The 20,018-nt window shown below is 41.4% G+C and overlaps 2 long non-coding RNA genes across 2 annotated transcripts in view; one reads left to right on the top strand and one right to left on the bottom strand.

The window, feature by feature from the left end:
* Nucleotides 1-16,589, bottom strand: part of LOC309366658 — a 25,274-nt gene extending 8,685 nt beyond the window's left edge. The window contains exons 1-2 of the long non-coding RNA XR_014166828.1: nucleotides 16,486-16,589; nucleotides 12,325-13,339 (exon numbers count right to left, since the gene is read on the bottom strand). This is a non-coding gene — a long non-coding RNA (uncharacterized lncRNA). The remainder of the gene's footprint in view (nucleotides 1-12,324; nucleotides 13,340-16,485) is intronic.
* Nucleotides 16,518-20,018, top strand: part of LOC309366666 — a 23,095-nt gene continuing 19,594 nt past the window's right edge. Inside the window, exons 1-2 of the long non-coding RNA XR_014166836.1 lie at nucleotides 16,518-16,641; nucleotides 17,009-17,107. This is a non-coding gene — a long non-coding RNA (uncharacterized lncRNA). The remainder of the gene's footprint in view (nucleotides 16,642-17,008; nucleotides 17,108-20,018) is intronic.

Below are 20,018 nucleotides of genomic sequence, written 5' to 3'. Positions count from 1 at the left end.
CCCCTGTCCTCCCTTCAGCTGCTAACTGAGCTCGACACTTTCAAGACAAGAACATTTGGAATGGTTTCACTTTAACTGACCTTCATACTCATATGCTGAATATTTTCTAAGATGAAACCTGAGTATTTTTTTATGATGACACTTAGGGCACTCACAATTATTTTGTGGGGGCAATTGGAGGAAACAACCAGTGATGAGGTAGGTGCCTGCGAAGTGCTAGATAGCAGCTTCTTGCAGTAGTTTCAGGTCTCCACACTACCAAGCTTCTCAGAGGGCGTGGTACGTACAATACATCTACCAAGTCAAGCTGAGTCCCTGCATTGACGCCTCTAAAGCAGGGGTGGAGATCCTGTCACTTTCCAGATGCTGTTACACTCCAGCTCCCATCAGATGCTCCAGCCACCATGGGCAAAGGCAAGGGATTATGAGAGTTGTAATCCAGCCACTGATGTTGGGAAAGATGGAGGGCACAAGGAGAAGGGGACGACAGAGTATGAGATGGTTGGATAGTGTTCTCGAAGCTACCAGCATGAGTTTGACCAAACTGCGGGAGGCAGTGGAAGACAGGAGTGCCTGGCTTGCTCTGTTCCATGGGGTCAGACACGACTAAACAACAACAGCAGCAATCCAGCCACATCTGGAGAGTAACAGGTTTCCCATCTGCTCTAAAAAAGTTACAAGATCATCATGGCACTGCAGTCTAGCTCCGGTCTTTAGAGAGGGCATATTCTCAAAACAGGAGAGGGCTCCCACACAGTCCAAAGTAAGGCCCCCTCCATATTGTTAGTTCAGGTTTAGGAATCACATTACTGTATTACAATTTGCTACAAAAAAGCTTGTTTCATAATCAAAATACTGTATACATTAATCCTTTTTTTCTACAGTTCATTACTTCATAAGCTGTTATTTACTATATTAGCAGCATTTGTCCATTGAATTTGGTAAATTAAATGATAAGAGTATTTATCTCACTTTGTGACCAGTATTGGTTTTTCTATTACTGGTCTCCATTTTTCTAATAAAAAAAATTGTAACTTACCTGTTATTTTTTGGGCACATGGTTAGGTTTGAGTTTCAGCTATTTTTTATTAGTTAGTTAGTTACTAATTTAAATATTTGTATATCACACTTCATTGCCGAATTTCAGGGCAGTTTACAAAATACGATAAAACACAGTACGATGAAACAGGGATACAAGTCAGGGATTCTCACATCCAGATACAACGCAAGCCACTAGTGTTGGTAACGTATTGGTAATGTAGGATTGCTATGTCTGGATTTGTCTGTGTTTTCTGTCTCAGCCTCAGGCATCAGAATGTAAAAAGAGCCTTGCTGGATCCAGCCAATGGCGCACCAAGTCCAGCATTCTGTTCTCAGAGTAGCCATCTAGGTGCCTGTCAGAAATATGCAAGCAGCACTTGAGATGATGGCATTCTGCCCACTTGTGACTCCCAGCATCTAGCATTCAGAGACATACTACCTCTGAAAGTGCAAGTAAAACACAGCCATTGCAGCTAGTAGCCTTTGATTGCCTTGTTCTCCAGTAATTTGCCTCACCATCTTTTAATAACAACATGTAAATACTAAAATATTAGATATAAAAAATATTTACACCATGGGGAAATATTGAAACTGCGCTAAGTCTCAATGATTTGCATATGCAAGGATAGGAGTGGCTGACATGTTAATAGGTCTGGCTGCACAGTGTTCATCTCCAGGCAACTATATGTTCAAGTGTAACTTTGGGTATAGAAAACAACTGGCTTAGTTAAATATAAGGTGCACTATGTCTGCTGTATTTATCGTTAATCACGAACTGTTAAAAATACTTGCACCCAACTGGCACCCAACTGACATAAACAGTCTCTAGCCAGGTGTAGCATGTTCAAATTAAGACATTTTATTTACATACTACTGGGAGGAAGGGACGTGTGGAATGAAGGTTAATCAGAGGCCTCTGTATCAAATAACTGCTTATTAAAGCTATACTTTAACCTCCTTTGGTCTGTGTTACTGGGATTATTTGACCTGACTGCCTTCCTTTTTAAACAGACACTACAACTGATCAGGACAGCAACTACTTGAATCTCAGTAATTTAATTTTGTTTATTACTCTGTAGAGTAATTTACAGCAGAACATACTTTCCTGATTTCCATAATATACCTTGTACAAAGTTTTTGTACAATCTCAGTGATTCAGTCTGCTTCATGAGTCTTGAATGGCTAACTCATTGCTGAATACAGAGGACATGGGTGTTGGCTTGTTTGAAAGCAACATTTCTGACAAGAATTAAGAAGGCATGAAAAATGAAGTGTGAATTAAATCAGCTGAGAAAAGATGAAGCCCGAGTGTGTTCTCTTCTGTGTGAGAGCAGCTCATGACTGCAATGGCTGTCGACTCCTTACGAAAGGTTGATTCAAGTAGTAATTTTGAGAGATTTATTTAATGTAGGAAAATGTGTTATCCCTTACAGGCTGGTTCTCTTCATCAGGAACATGTAGTACGACTTGACCCTATGACTAAATTACCACAAAAACTATGCTGGCCCACCCATGGGTTTTTCTCACACAACTTGATATTTGAGCAAGTCACATGAAATGCTTCACCATCCCCTTTGCAACACAAACATTCAATCTGTGCGCTGGGGAAAAAATCAATACAGTGGTACCCCGCAAGACGAACGCCTCGCGAGACGAAAAACTCGCAAAACGAAAGGTTTTTTCGTTTTCGAGTTGCCTCGCAAGACGAATTTCCCTATGGGCTTGCTTCGCAAAACGAAGCTTGCCCAGGGGACAGCGGGTCTTCTCTTTTGAAGCAAGGGGCAGCGGGGAGAAGCGATCTTCTCCCCGCAGCCCCAGGTCCGGGGACAGCGGGAAGCGCTTCCCGCTGCCCCCGGACCTCTTTTGAAGCAAGGGGCTGTGGGGAGATCGCTTCTCCCCACCGCCCCTTGCTTCAAAAGAGGTCCGGGGACAGCGGGAAGCGCTTCGCGCTGCCCCCGGACCTCTTTTGAAGCAAGGGTTTGCGGGGAAAAGCGATCTCCCCGCAGCCCCTTGCTTCAAAAGAGGTCCGGGGGCAGCGGGAAGCGCAGCGCTTCTTCCCCGCTGCCCCCGGACCTCTTTTGAAGCAAGGGGCTGTGGGGAGATCGCTTCTCCCGGTGCTCCGAAGCCGGGCGGGGGGGAGGGAACACCTGCCCCCACCGCCCGGCTTCGGAACGCTGCTCCGAAGCGGGGCGGGGGGGCGGGAACACCTGCCCCAGCCACCCCGCTTCGGAACGCTGCTCCGAAGCGGGGCGGGGGGGCGGGAACACCTGCCCCAGCCGCCCCGCTTCGGAACGCTGCTCCGAAGCGGGGCGGGGGGGGGGCGGGAACACCTGCCCCAGCCGCCCGGCTTCGGAACGCTGCTCCGAAGCGGGGCGGGGGGGCCGGGAACCTCGCACCCCGCCGCCGGGCATCGGAACGATGCCCCGATGCCGGGCGGTGGGGCGGGAACCTCTCCCCCCGCCGCCAGGCATCGGAACGAGGTCCTGGACCTCTTCTGAAGGCAGGCGGGGGCAAAAGTCTTTGCTCCCCCCGCCTGCCTTCCCGGGACAGCGGAGACTTCTCCGCTGCCCCGGGCGATCTTAAAATGCTGGCGGGCGGGAGCGAAGCGTTCGCTGCCGACCCCCAGCATTTTAAAATCTCCTCGGGGCAGCGGAGACTTCGCTCCCGCCCGCCAGCATTTTAAAATCGCCCCGGGACAGCAGGGGCTTTTAAAATGCTGGCGGTCGGCAGCAAAGCCCTCCTGTCCCCGGAGCTTGCGGGGCGGGAGGTGGGAAGAAGGGCTTTTCTTCCCACCGCCAGCCTTCAGAACAGCCTTCTGAAGGCTGGCAGTGGGAAGAAAAGCCCTTGTCCCCCCCCTCAGCCTTCAGAAGAGGTCGGGGGACAGACTGTCCCCGGACCTGGTCTGAAGGCGGTTTCCCTAGGAACGCATTAATTGATTTTCAATGCATTCCTATGGGAAACCGTGCATCGCAAGACGAAAAAACCGCAAGACGAAGAGACTTGCGGAACGAATTAATTTCGTCTTGCGAGGCACCACTGTACTTTTTCAGATTAAAAACACCCCCAAAATCTTTAAGATCCAACAGTCAGAGGAGAATATAGCAGCCCTTTCTCAAGTTGTTCTCCCTCTCATCCACAACGATCTAAAACAGCTATAGTAGTACCTTGGGTTAAGTACTTAATTCGTTCCGGAGGTCCGTTCTTAACCTGAAACTGTTCGTAACCTGAAGCACCACTTTAGCTAATGGGGCCTCCTGCTGCCGCTGCACCACCAGAGCACGATTTCTGTTCTCATCCTGAAGCAAAGTTCTTAACCTGAAGCACTATTTCTGGGTTAGTGGAGTCTGTAACCTGAAGCGTATGTAACCTGAGGTACCACTGTACTTCCTAGCCACAGAAAGCCAGATAATACAGACACAAACACAGGGTCCAGGCCCAGCAGCAAACCAGGATGCCAACTTTGCCCCCATATCGACTTGGTCAACACTCTTACCAAAGCTAATAATGTCAGACACCAGACTATTCACTTGCTCATTTTCCAGTGGTGCATACAATCATATGCCAGCAATGCCCATCTGCACTGTGCGTAGAACAAGCCAGCCTCCACAGAAACAATGATTGGACATGAAGAGGACATCAGAAATAGCAATATCCAGAGAACATTTTAACATACTTGGGCACTCTGTAACTGACCTTAAAATGGCCCTACAAGAACACAGACTCCAACAGAAAACTCCAGTGGGAAACTGTTAATTACAATTTATCAGGCAATTCAGTTATGTCACCTGTAGCTTGAATTAATATTGTTTTGTTTTTGCATGTGATTATTGGCTTACCAATGCCGGGTTATTTGTTTTATCACCAACGCTGCCTCACTATATGGTTACCGCCCTGTTGTGTTAATTGGTCAGGGTAACTTTGACTTTCAGGTAAATGTTGTCATTTAATTTCCCTCTAAATTTGCTCCTCCACGTGCCACACGCTACATGTGTATTTGTGCTTGCCAGTTCAGGACTGCACAACATGCATCAGATAAAGTGAAGTATAGACCACAAAACTTATGCCATTAAAAAAAAGTTGGTCTATAAGTTGCCACAAGACTCTCTCTTACTTTTTTATAACATTGGAGCACATTCACCTATGTTTTGCGAGTGACATCATCATTTTATGTGTTAACCTTGTCTCTAAAATTATTCCTTTGTGTTATCAATCATTCTGTTTGTTAGTTGAGCTCTTTTTTTTTGCTTTATTTTTTTCACGGGTTTGGTGGAACAATTTACGGTGTGTTAAAGAAGGACTCCATAGTGACCAAACATAGAAAACTGAGCTCACACTTGGATACACTGTGGTATAATAAAATACTCCAATAAGATTGGCATAGATGTTAGGTAAAATAAAAATGCAAATACTCAGAAGATCAATAACATTCCATTCTTCCTGACCCATAATTTACAAGACACTTGGGACTCACTTACTGATGAAGATAATATACACTGTGGGTATTTTCATTGAAAGCTGGCATTGGTTACACAGATAGTCTAAGACATCTTGATTACTAAAAAAAAGGCTGAACACAGAAAATGTTTACAGTAACAAAATGGTTTGTATATCATGCTAAGTCATAGTTTGATTTAAACCATAATTTCACCATGATTATGCCTCCCACCCATTATGATGTTTCCCCCTGCCCTCATGGGTACAAGACTTATCAACTATACAGTGGTACCTCGGTTTTCGAGTGTCTTGGAAGCCGAATGTTTTGGTTTTCAAATGCTGAAAACCCAGAAGTAATTCCTTCCATTTTTGAACGTGTTGCGGAAGTGGAACAGCTTCTGCTGTGTGTTTAATTTTTCCGACTGAACTTGCAGCCAGCCCTTTGCGCCTCGGTTTTCAAATGTTTCAGAAGTAGAACGGTCTTCAGGAACAGATTCGGTTCAAGAACCGAGGTACCACTGTATTATTATCATAATCATCATCATCACCACCATCATTTATATTTGTCGGTTGTTTTATACAAATAAGTCTCAAAGGAATTTATCATGATAAAATACAAACAAATATAATTAATTTTAAGCCAGAAAGTTTAAAAACAACGTACTGTACAATACATTTATAAAATGATCATCCAACCAGTCTTACCTCACTACCACTAAAATATCAGCACCACTTAACTATCAAAGGCCTTGGTAAATAAAAATGGCGTAGCTTGGTGTCTAAAAACAAACAATGATGTCACCAGATGTATTTCTCTGCGGATAGCATTCCACAAATGGAGAGCAGGACCACCACTGAAAATATCTGCTGTTGTGTGGTCACCCTTTCCAACTCCCTAAAATTGAGCACATGAAGGAGGACCTCTGATTAAGACTACAAAATCCAGACTGGTTCATATGAGGAGAGATGGCCCAGGAGTTACTAGGGTCTTGAACCATAAAATGTTTTATAGGTCAAAAACTGCTCTTAAACTGTGCTGAGAAACTAACAGTCAACCCCAAATTGGTAAAATATTGGGGGGCGGGTTGCCATACCCCCCCAATATCTTGGGCCAGCCCTAAAGCTGGCTACTGAATAGCTGTAGTTTCCAAAGGCAGCCCCATGTACAACACATTACAGGAATCTAACCTAATATGTCATAACGTTAGGTTCAATATCCCGGTATCTGGTTCAATAGATCTGTTAAGATCTTTGCACATTTGTCCTATTTAAAATTATTTCTCAAGGTGAATCTAGTTTGTTCTCTAAATCAAGCACTAAAGCTTCCACTATCTTTAATGCAATGATTTTCTTTTACGAACAAAATGGACAATAGCATCTCACTATATATTTTATGCTGATTTCACTACAAAAGGGGGTATTTCTTAGAATATTTGAATGCTAAGCAGCAGTTCTACTAAGAATCAGAGCTTGGCTGTACTGACCAATAATTCCAATAGTCACCACACCCATGTCATCTAAGTTAATTAAAAACAGAAGTGTTTTAAAAAGTAGTATCAGTGGATTTTGTGGGTTTCTGATTTAGCCTCTGCAAAAGTGAACAAAGTGATTTATTTCATACTGGCTGTGTATAGTTGTTTGATTGATGGGTAGCCCAATTCACAACCCAGTTCACCTGAAGCATTTGGATTTCAGCCAATTCAGTCCCATTGGCTTCAACAGATTGTTTTAAATGAAAAGCCTTTGGGTTAGTCAGGTTGTGGATTTGTCCGTAAAAAAATAATAATGATGATGATGTATACTGTACTTGTCTTGTTAAGCAATTTATTTACAAAAGTGCTGCCCAGCATATATATTTGGTATCAGTATTTATTTAAATTTTTTGAAATGCATCTTTTGTGGTGCAGGTTTTAACAAACTTCAGAAATCTTTCCAAGAATTTAATGGAAGTGTTGAGAGGTCTAGGTTTCTGTCCTGCTAGCTTAATGCCACAAGCCTCGTTTCTGATATTTTGCACCCTGGTTCTCCAGCCAGGGATATGACATTAAGCTGGAACAATACTGATGGGTTGCAAAACCACATCTACCTGTTACCCCTAGAGGATTAATGAAAACATACAAGTAAACAACAAAATAGAAACATTGAAATTGTTACGGCTGTTAAAGCTCTGCACAATTTGGGACCATGATACCTTCTCTAATAATGAGCCGGCCTGACCAAAGTTAATCAACAGGTGCTCTCCTGTGTGACCCTAATTCACATCTGACTGGAATGAAGGATGGAGACATTTTGGCACCTGAAGTGAAATGGTGCCCGCCCCCTGAGTCAGGAAAGAAGGGGTGAGTGAAGATCTACATCATAAATAAGTGGGGAAGAATCAAATCAATCTTATCCAATAGTTGAAGTGGGAATCAATGGCCATTGGGGGGAAGAAGAGGCCTGCTCTGTATCATACTAGGTCGGGGGTCGGCAAGGCTGGGCTCTGAGGTGTAGAAAGCAGCAGGAGTGGCACTCTAGGAGGCTGAGACAGGTAAGGGCCCACAGCCCAGCTTCCTAGTTGGCCAGGTGGGGCTCACTAGCTCTGGGAGGACGGGGTGTGATTGCTCAGCTGGAGGAGGCTTGGAGCAGGTGAGGGTCACCTGCCTCATCAAGCCCAGATGCTGCAATCAGCATGGAAATTACAAAAGGGAAGCAGAGCTGAGGGGCTGTGTTTGCTCACTGTTGATGGAACTTGGTTTGGATGCTCCTGGATCTCTATGGGACTGTGCTTTGGGTTTGTCTCTGGACGGTATCCTGACTGCAGGACTTCAGACCTACCTGGATTGACTCTGGATTGTGTTTCCTTGACCTTTGGACTTTGCTTGTGTGGCTTGACCCCTGGACTTTGGACTTGACATACAGACTTGCTGCCAGGTAGGCCAGGGGTTCAGGACACCAAATCAGCGGAGCTGTCTCATTTGGAGGCAGATTTGCAAATGGAACTAGAGAATGAAGATTTGCTAAAATAAAATAAGCAGACTATCCAAGCCTTTTATTGTATACCATATAGAAGAATTACCCTATAAAATTATTCTGTATTCTTATATATTCTTTCTTCTTCCCTTGAGGTGGTTATTTTTGGCAGAGAAAATAGTAGGAAGGGGAAGGGTTAAGTATCCCCTTTCTCACACCATTCTTCCACTTAAACTGGGAGTCTCCAAGAGCTGCATTTCATTTTAAAAATACTGTCTGGTTTGACCCTGATTTTTTTAAGGTTCTGGTGTGCATTTTACTGTTATTTTATTTTTTGCATTATTTTCTCCATGTCATGGTCTGCATTTCATTGACCTTTGTAAAACATTCTGCATTTTAATTCATAAATATAAAAGCTAAGTATAGAGTCTTAGCTTACTAAGCTTATGGAGTTTAGTTTAGAGTCGTCTGCTTCTTTGTGACCATCAAAAGACATTTCCTTGCTTGAAATAATTTAAATTGTGCTAACTGCGTTCCTAAACTTTGTGCTTAACGGTAATTTATTGCCATTTGATTTAGCTTTATGGTAGACTTCTGGCAGAAGCAGTGATAGCAGCTGGAAGACTGCTCTCCCCCTTCCCCCATAAACTGGCATTTGACAATAATGAGATTTATTTTAAAAAACTGCATTGTGCATTTTGATCTAACAATGTTAAGCTTCCTTTTCCTTTTAGAAAACCTTTTGAATCTGACTGACCAAGAGAATCTCTAAATACAAACCAAAAGTTCTGACATCTATTTGTTATGCAACTAGAGCACAGAAATAACTGAGGTATAAATAAAGATGTTTTGACAGGGATTATTGATCTAAAGAGAGACTAAACTGGAAAATGTGTTTATTAAGCCGTTATTTTTTGCCATATTGATATATGACACTGTCAAAGCCTAGGTCAGATAGAATGGCCTCTCAAGTTAATCCAACCATGGCACCACATTTTGTGTAATCCACATACTCTGTAGCCATAAGGGAAGAGTTGATTGCAACTTAATTTTTTGCTTTTTTGTCTTTATTGCTATTAAATCATAAATCCCAAAGTAACAGTGGGTGTGTCAATAATGATCATTTGCTATACACCTGCCGTAGCTCTGTGTTGTTTCTTCAACTATATTTCTGCCAAAATACAGGCATGATAATATGGTTTTGATTAAAAGTCTATTCAGCTCAACTGCTGAATCGGTAACTTCCCCTAACTGCTCTTCCTCTTCTTAACACTCAGCTCTGGATGTTTTGTTTACTTTCATTTAAAATGATAACGAAAATGTACTCACAATCAATGTTCTTCAACCTTGGGTCCTTAGATGTTATTGCACTATGACTTCCATTATCCCAACGACATTTGGGAACCCAAGGTTGATGAACATTGTTAAATTACCACAGTGATCTCTCAATCTTCAATTTCAGTCAATTCTTCCTTCCAGAGAAAAAGCCTGTCTCTGGCTACTACCCTTTGTTCTTACATAACTGTAGGAAACTAGGTTCATACGCTGTAACGAAGAGACTGTGCTCTCTGACAAGGAATAATGACATCTGCCAGAAATAAAATAGAGTGCATTGGATGCTATTCAGTTCTGAAACTCTGTCTGGAGAGCTGCTGAAATCCATAGCTTAGCTGCATGTGCTTCACATGCTTATTTACTCCATTTCTCTACCATTCTCCCTCCAGTGAGATCAGAGTGGCAAGGTTGATCTCCCCTTCCAGTTTTATCCTCACAACAACCCTGTGAATAGGCTTGGCTTTGACAGGTCAGGCCCACAGGAGGCAAGGGGCCTGTGGAGGATTGGAGCAGGGGGGGAGGCAGAAGGGAATGGGCAAGGCCTGGCTTGGAGGGGCAGCTGGGAACTACCACGCAGCATCGAAAAAAGTGCAGGGGAAAAAATCATGGGTCAAATAATGAACGCTGTTACGCCTAATCAGAAACAGCCACTGCCGCGGCCAATTGAAAAACAGACCAATCGCTGAAAACAGTCGCCAGCTACCAGCAAGGGGGGAAAAAGTTCCGGGTTTAAGCAGTGGATGCACGCAGTAGCATGGGGAGGAGTGGGAGAACAAATGGAAAAAACAACAAAACAGTCGGATGGGCTGATGGCGCACGTGCCACCAGTGAGGGCTCCGCATACCCTAGGTTCGCCACTGTTGTCCTATGTTTTACTCAGGTTGGCACCCCTGGTACTAGACCAGTCTTTTATCACTGTACATGCTGGCTCATTTACTTAAGCATGATTTCCATGTATACCCTGCTTTTCTGTAAACTGCTTAAGGAGCTTTAAAGCGCATTTAAAACTATAAAATGAAAACAATGAAATGAAATGAAATTTTAACATTAGCAAAATTTCAACAGCTGTTGAAAATAAATTCCTTAAGCAGCTGCTCTAAGACAGCAGAATTTTTTTAAAAGAAAAGTCTGGTTCTGGTTGCATGCTGAAAAATCAGTGAAGGATCTCTTTGGGGGAGGTATTTAACAATTTAAGTGCAATAGATGAACAGTCCTGACATAAATTACCCCCTGTAATGAGACAGGACAGTTCTTAGGCCCTTGCCTGTTAAAGGAAGCAAGTTGGTATGTGATACTTAAATATTCTTTAAAAATTCTTTGAATTATTGTTCCCCAGTTTTATTCTACAGGGTAGAATGGGTAAATGTTGTTTGTTTTGTTTTAACCACCCATTATTGACTTCTTCTTTTCGTATTTGCTGGTAGAAAAAGTCATTACCCAAAGCCCGTGCAAAATCTATCAGCTTGGTGCTGTTATTTTTAACGTCCATTGACAGAAGGTCACATAATCCTCCTTGAAGCTAAGATGGTCAGAGCAGATGTTCAAAACTTTAAAAAGGAAAAAGGTGGGTGGGTTGGGAGGCAACTATCAGGACAATTTTGGGCAGCATGCTTTTCTAGAATTAGCAATGTGTCCTTTAGAATCTTCCATAGAATAGCTGTGAGTGTTTTTCTGGAATAGCTGTGAGTGTTTTTCTTTGGATGCCAAGTGACAGCCAGTGATGGGTAAATCAGCCACGCCTCTCACTTTGATTTCTAGCTTTTTATAGCATATTCTTACACGCCACCCTAATCTCTGAGTGGTGCGAGTTTCCAGGGGTTTAGGCACTTACCAAGGGTTCATATTTCCTTTGGAAATGAGGCACAGCAGAGACTGTGGTGTCTTTATGATGAATGTGCAATAGACAACATTGCATACAAAAATGTATTTATTAGGTGAAACTCTCCAAGAAAAAGCTGGTGAATTTTCAGGGAGGCTTCTAGACATCTTTTAAAAAAGAATGCAAACAAAAATCACTAATTACTCTGCATTAATTTATTTGGTGCATTTAAATCCCACCTTTCTTCCCTCATAGATACTGTTTGGTTCCCAGGCAGTTTCTCATCCAAGCCTTGACCAAACCCAGACCACGCCGTAGGGCCATTAATATTGCAATTATGATCAATTATTATTTATTTACTTACTTATATCCCAACTTTTCCCTGACAGGGACTCAATGCCCCTTACACCTAAAATGGAACCAGCTAAAAACATAGGGAAAGAAGTGCAATTATTTTTTAGAAAACAATTAAACATTATGTTTTACAGATCTATGCTTTAATTACAGATACTGATAAATCAATAATACAAATCCTGTAACAAAAATATTATAACCTAAGAGTTGCTTTGAGGCAAAGATCCATGTAGCCCAAGTGTCTTTGAGAACCTAATAAGCATTCCATGAAGGTTGAGTGATTATGAGAACAAGACCTCACAGTGGGACAAGACCTCACTGTGGTTCCTTACAAATATTAATTTTTGGGAAGGGTAAATGGGTGAAGTCATTCTCCATCAAGGTCTCACCATCATTGCTGTTCTCTCCTCTCCTTCCTCCTCCCCCTCGTACTCATACTAATCTTCAAGGTTGTTGCTTAAATCTGATTTTCCATCTGGATAAGGTGACTATGAAACATCATGGCCAGTGATCTGTGACTGTAACATCCCTAAAAAGAGACACATTTCCACACCCCAGCTTGAACCCCTTTTATTTTTATGGAGGGGTTCTGCCTTTTTAAAATTTATCACAAGGCAATAACTAACTAAATATATTTTGCCTTCCTAGGACTAAGCGTATGGGAAAAGGCTGCTCACAAAGTAAAGAATAATATATATGTATTATCACAAATTTAAAGTACAATAATTTACAATAAAACAGCAGACCAACATCAGAAATAAAACTGCACAAAAAAAGACTTTTCAGCGAACAGATTATAAATACATAATTGCAAGCTCTAAGTGGAAAATGTCAACAGGAACAAAATGGTCTTAAGAACCAATTTAAAAATAGGCAAATAGGAGGCTGGCTAGCTGAACCTCTCCTGAGAGACTTTTCTGTAATTCAGGCATCACAACAGAGAAGGTTGTTGCTCTTTTCCATACTAACTCCACTTCTTAAGGCTAGTCAGACATTTCACAAAATGGTGACCTTTCAGTTCCACAGACTAGAGTCACCTGGACTAGAAGTCACCTTTTTCTTCAACACTGGTGTGACAGACATCAATCAACCTATTGTCAGTGCACTATGCCAATCGTTTGGGGTTCCTTTTCAGTCAGCCTAAAGTCTTCCCGAATCATCTTTCTCAGTTCAGCTCATCTGTTGGCGATTTCCCATGTGGGAATAAACACCTCACCCATTCCAGTTCTGCTTTGAAGTATTTATTGAAGAATTAACACTATAGCTTGTATAACTACTGGCCTAAGGAAAATAAAACAGAACTATATACAGTACAGAGAATCATTCTTCCTCTCTGCTCTTCAACCATCTGGACAGAGTGACCAGCACACTCTTTCAGAGGTTTTCTCATACAGAAGTCTGTCACTGGGGAGAAAATTTGTTGCTAGGATCAAACTTGCTAGCGGCAAAACTATTCAAGGATAATTTCAAGTCTGTTTTTAGACTACACTAACACCTGTACCACACTTGAGGCCACAGGGCTATATTGGAGGGCATGGCAGAGACAGATTTAGGGGAGTCCGACTGGTTCAGAGCTTGGCTTAGGACAGTCTGAATGACACACGTTTAGCCCTCCACCATTTCCTCTCCCCCTGCCGCCTGACTAACATAGGACCATTAATTTCAATGGGTCTATTCAGAACATGGCTACAACCCTAAATGTTATTTCCAACCTTGCATGCAAATTGGAAAGATTCTTGTTTTACGGGTGTTAGGATGGAAACAGGTGGCAGGCAGTCTTTCACCTGCTAAATAAATCCCACAAGGTGGTCATAAATACCTGTACTTCTGTTGTCTGCCAACAGTTCACAAAAGCCACTAAGCTTGAGGGAGGGAGGGTTTGGCAAGTAAGATTGTACTTAATTGCACCCTGTGTGTATACAACTACACAAAAACATATGTAGAAGGTGGTGGTTTAGAAGCAACTACAACAGTATGTTCGTGCAGACAGGCGTTTGTGTTAAAGGAACATTTATTGCTCAAGTTAACTGTGCAGTTCTGTTGCACCCAACATTAACAAATGTTACATTGAATGTGGAGAATGAAGGGTTGTGAGTTGACAGGATGACCCTGCTGTTTTATGCTTCCTTCCATGTGGAAAGCTGCCCCAATAAATTTGGGTTTCCAATATTGACTAGCCAAAGCAACTCATGCCCCCAAGTGTTGTAACCATTTATCCCCTCCCCTATGCAAATGTGGAAAAGGCAGAAGGTTGATGAGAGCAGCCTTTTGGATTGTAAACTTCCACGATCTAAATAGCAGGTCTATGTTTGCATAACTGAAAACAAGGGCCGAGGAAATTTTATTTCAGCAGGGAAAATATTCCAATCCATTGTTTTTTGTCTGGTTTTAGGAAATAGTAGAATACCAGGCAAGCTAGTGGTTGCTCCAAGCTCACACTGCATGCCCCCCTTTTTTTACAAAGCCATCCTTATGTTCCTATACAAATAATTTTGGAACTTTCACCACTTTGGAACTAACGTAAGTTTTGCTGCCTGTTTTTTTCTGACTGCTCTATGGAAAATCACATGAATCTGAACTTTGAAGAAGTGTAAGTAAACCATTTTTAACTCATCAAACATGTGATCTTTTTCTATGCTAGGGGAAGTGGAGAACTTTGGAAGGTATATTTTAAAGGTCTAATAGGCTACATTCCCATGCTTTACTGTGCTTCATATTTTGTGATTTTAAATCTCTGCTGGCATTCTCTCACCAAAGAGTACTTGCACCAAACCTGGTACTTGGCACCCAGGGAATTCTCTTTTTATGCATTTTTTTAAATTTCTCAGCCAATAATAGCAAATAAGCTTCACTGTTCTCCTGAAATGACAAAATGGCTGAAGCAAGCTATGATTTGAGGCTGGCATTCAGGAAACAGGCAAACATGCCAAGTGATTTCATCATTCTCCAATAGTGTGAATGATTATTTTAGAAATCTCCTTCCTCTACACTTTTGTTGCTTTTTTTTTTTTTTACTATGTTCACACTGTGGCTGATATTTCTGAGGGAAAATTCTGTCTTGCCTTTTTCTCAAAACACGTGTGTGTGTTTAATGTTCTCCTTTCTGCTTCAATGACTGCACAAAGTGCTATTATCTGTGTTCTCCCTGAGCATTAAAGCAATTCTTTAAGTGATAGACCTGCCCAGAATGTTTCTCTGATTATTATGAGACTGCCAGTCGCGATTGTTTTTGGTAGCAATTTTATGATCGGCTAGCCATGTGGACTAAAAAACATGTTTTATTTAAAAGGAATGCGCTTTTGCATGGTGTAATGAGACTGGGATACAAATACCTCTCAGTAGGACACATTCTTGTGAAATGATTTAGTGTCCCAGCTGGGGTTTGGGTCCTAGAGAGATTTCCAGATTTTTTGCTTACTGACGTTGGTTCATGTTTAGGGAAGAGAGAGCAATGTTACCTTGTGAGAAAAGCCAGTTGAGGGTGAGGGGTGGAATGAGGGGATGCAGTGGGGGGAAAATAGTATTGATTTTCCCAACACTGGCTTGATGTATCACAAATGACATATTAGGGAATAATATTGCTTTCCTCTCTGCTGCTCATTCTATAACAAGGTTTCCCAAATGTGGGTCTCCAGTAGTTTTTGGACTACAATTCCCATCATCCCTTACTACTGGTCTGTCTAGTTAGGGATGATGGGAATTGTTGTCTGAAAACAACTGGAGAATCAAGTTTGGGAAACCCTGCTCTATAAGAACTAAGGAGACAGTTTGCTGGATCCATGAAAAGTAAGGGACTTCAAGTGGACTTCATACAATGACAGCTCAAAAAGGAGAAATGCATCTCACACACCCAAAAGAGGCCACAGATTAACAAGTGGGGAAATGCATGTGCTAATTTATATGAATTTTTTATGTAACCACTATTCACCAATGGTAGCCAAATTCTGTCCCATCAAAGGAATAAAACGCAAGCCATAAATTATAAACTAAACATCTACTTATTTATATCTGCAAATATGCCATTATGGCTCACTGAATGTATACCATGCAGGATTGTACAGTATCTTCAGCAGTAGGGACATGGGTGGTGCTGTGTATAAAGCACTGAGCCTCTTGGGTTTGCAGATTGGAAGGTCAGCGGTTTGAATCCCCGCAACGGGGTGAGCTCCCATTGCTCTGCCCCAGCTCCTGCCAACCTAGCAGTTCAAAAGCACACCAGTGCAAGCAGATAAATAGGTACAGCTGCAGCGGAAAGGTAAACAGCATTTCCATGTGCTCTGGCTTCCGTCATGGTGTTCTGCTGCGCCAGAAGTGGTTTAGTCCTGCTGGCCACATGACCCGAAAAGCTGTCTGTGGACAAACACCGGCTCCCTCGGCGTGAAAGAAAGATGAGCACCGCAACCCAATAGTCACCTTTGATAGGACGTAACTGTCCAGGGGCCCTTTACCTTTACCTTTTTACTGAACTAAAGAACAAAGCAATTTGTAAATCCAACAGTAGAAATGACCGCAGAGTTCCAAGTGCAGGTCCTAATCAGAGCAACACTTACAGTTCCTTACAGGCACTCTCTCTCCAAAACATCTGATGGTAGAGCAGGAGCCTGGACAAATCTGCAACTCTTGAAGCAGGCAAAACATCCAGGCCTCTTCCAAGCTCTCTGCCTTCTCCTCCAAGCTGGCTTCCGGAATTCTCCTACAAGAAAAAGGTTAGTGGGCATGCTCCACTGCTGTGGAGAAAAGGGGAGGGGGTCAGATTATGGGCCCTCTGTTGGCTTTTACAATGTCTCTTCCCTGCTCTTAATAAGGATTACAGCATGGGTTACCTATAGATGCAAATTTATAAATAATTACTATGCTTTACAGGCTTTTGTTTATTTAAGCTGTTTATATACTGCTTGCCTAGTGAAGTTTCTAAGTGGTGTATATAAAAATTTTTTTTTAAAGCTTGCAGTAGATTTATCAATTGAAATTAAACAGAAAAACAGAAAATGTCCTTAAAATTGCCTGCTGAAATAGAAAGGTTCAATAAGGTTCAATAGAAGTTCAACAAGGAGTCGTCTTGTCTAATCGCAGCGAGGAAGAAGTGCCACAGAATTCGGTCTACAATACTGAATGCCCAGCTTCTGGTGAGCTGGCCCGGCCTGGCCCATTTCAACACCCTGAGATGAAATGGTAAGGTGCCACCTTTCCCTGGTCGCTCCCTCCCCTCCCCCGAACTTCTCTCCCATCTCTAGTGTAAATGAATAGACATTTAAAGCAAAAAATCTTGATTATTATTCCTCCCTACCCATCTGTGCAAGTGATAGCCATTTGTTTGGTCCTAGAACACATACTTTCCTATGACTAATCATTATATTATATGATCTGTCTCACCTCATGAGTTCGCTCGAATAAGTTTACTCTTTCACTGGCTGAAACAGAATCCTTGCAGTTCGCAAAATAGAGTACATATGGGGCTGCATGTGACTTTGCCGTGTAACTATGTTATAGTGAATGCCAAAAGGGGAGAAACACGTGGAAACAAAGCATGATTTTCAACTTGCAGACCCTTGAGTTAAATTTAAGTGAGCACATTTGGGGGTAAGTGGCAGAACTGAAATATGACTAAGGGAGAGGGTGGTATTTCAGAACTGGAAATCATGGAAATTTTGATCAGCAAGATGGAAACTGTGGGGTTTCAGCTACATTCTTCTAGAAAGAACCCAAGAAATCAAACAAAAACTTGGATGTGCTCAGAATAGCCGTGCACATCACCCACAGGAATATACATACATTTTGTCTGGGTCACAACACTGATGGGAAAATGTTAGGCTTTCAATTTCAGGCTCTGAAAGCACCCATGGTTCAAATGTGCATTTCTTTTCCAGGGGTAAAAATCCACCCTGCAAGTTTCAGGTAGATGCTGGCTGTTCATGGTGTTGACTGGCAGGGCCTCTAAAATGTTATCAAGAAGCCTTCCTACCCCTCCTGTCCTAGACTTGCTTTGCACTTAGCAAAAAATCCATATATAGATGTACAGATATAGTAAGAGAGAGCAACAAATGAACGCATATGTCCATTACTATTCTTGCAACACTTTGAAATGGGGGAAGGCCAAGACTGAGCTAGTATTCAGTTCACTGAAATGACAGGTATATGTGTTCTGAAGATGGAAAACAGGGACAAACTGTGAGCTCTCCTTTAATATTGGGTTTGTCTTAACCCTTAAAAACTGGTTAATTTTTTGCTGTGTAAGAAAGTTAGATTTCTTCATTTACTGTTGCAACAAAGATTATTATTTTCTGTCCTATTGCACCTTTATTTTGCATTAATATGCTTAGGGATGGAAAAAGAATTTGATTTAGTACACATTTAAAGGCAAATCATTTTTCGCTTTTTGCAACAATAGGTGAACTGAAACACAGCTGTCCTTTGAAATTTGCACATCTGAATTTCACAGTGCAGTTCTCCAACCACTTTTTACAAAAAATGCATATGTTAGGGAAAGCTGTACATAAATATGAAAATAAAATACAAACGTGCATTATATTAGGGTAAATTACTTGCAGAAATGTGTACATTAGTCAAAACTGCACATAAAAATGTGTGCGTTAGGAAAAACATCATGCTAAAATTTGGTGAATTTTCATGAGGATTTTTTTAACAAACAAAAAACTTGCAAATTGTTGCAAATTGTGAAGAACTTAATTTAAAACTGGAAAAGATAGAAACTGAGACAATTAAAACTGAGACAGATCCATCCTCAGATGTGCTGTTCACTGCTGTGAGGGCCTTTGGGTTAAAAAGCACCATATAACATACCTTAACATTTTTTTAAAAAGAAAAATTCTCCCTGCAAAAGACCATTAAATCAATGGTCTAAAATTATCTAACCATAACACTGCTTAATGCACCAGCATCCTCAGTCCTTCCTCACAGGAAAGGTGCAGGACCTGATCATTGTCCACAATCATTTTTTTGCCCTTCTTTAACATGTATGCTGTAAAAGGGGGAAGGGTTTGAAGTTCATCCTCCTCCTTTCTTAAATAATTGGATCCATTCTGTGAGAGCTGAGCTTCTCAGTCATTCCCTTGTTTGTTTGAAACAAACTAACGAATTAATAAAATATTCTATATAATTTTTCAGTTGCCCGCAAGAGTCTGAAAAGCTACATTTCCCCCCAGAAAGAAATAAAAGACCATTGTTAAAGAGATTATTTTGCGATAGCCTTCAAAGCATATGATGCAATTCCATCAACTTCAATTGCTCTTAAGGGAGACCCAAATTTTGATGGTATAATTCACTTTCAAGAGGCCTGCTGATAGGGCTCATTAGTTTAATTCCACACATTGTGCTTATTGAATATATAAATAATTTGCTACTCAATGAGCTGTGAACATTTTCTGGGCACCTTCCATCTCCTTTTTATTTTCCAGCCTAGACAAGTAGATCAGAAAAGAGCAGAACATATAAAAAAAAATATCTTAGAACATGCAAGTAATCATGACTGGATTGGCTTTTGGCCTTATTTATATCCACCATGATGTTTCTTCAAGCTTAGACATGTGTTTGCTCCACAGTTTATCCTATTTATATGCCAAAGTTTCAAAGTTCAACTATTTTAGACTTCTGTGCATGGAAAATAAGTGTGGCTGTTTTTGTTGTTGTTATTCTGCATTGGAAATAAGATACCCAATGATTTATTAAATGTGAAATAAAATAGAGAGACAATTTATCATCAACACTTGGAAACATCTGACTAATCCTTTCCCCCTGTAAATAAAATTTGCAAACTAAACATTCAAACCCAGCTGAATATATTTATGAGGAATCATAGTTGTAAAATGTATTGATGTTTCAATGTGAATATTTTATACTGAAGTTCTACAATTTCTCTTTTTAAAAACAAAAATTCAGATCGTCAACAAAAAATAACTAAGGGTAAATAATAAGTTTTGGCTACTCCAGTGCTGTTGACTTCCAGCATTGGCAAAAGGTTCCATCAACTATATTTATCCTTGTAACGGTGAAATTGTACTGGTACGAAGGTCTACTTTTCACCAGTCTTGAAAGCAGACCTTGCACCAGAACAATAGATGCTACC

This window comes from Podarcis melisellensis (genome assembly GCF_964234715.1).
Source record: "Podarcis melisellensis genome assembly, chromosome: 3".
Classification (NCBI taxonomy): Eukaryota; Metazoa; Chordata; class Lepidosauria; order Squamata; family Lacertidae; genus Podarcis; species Podarcis melisellensis.
This window is presented reverse-complemented; position numbering and strand designations above follow the sequence as displayed.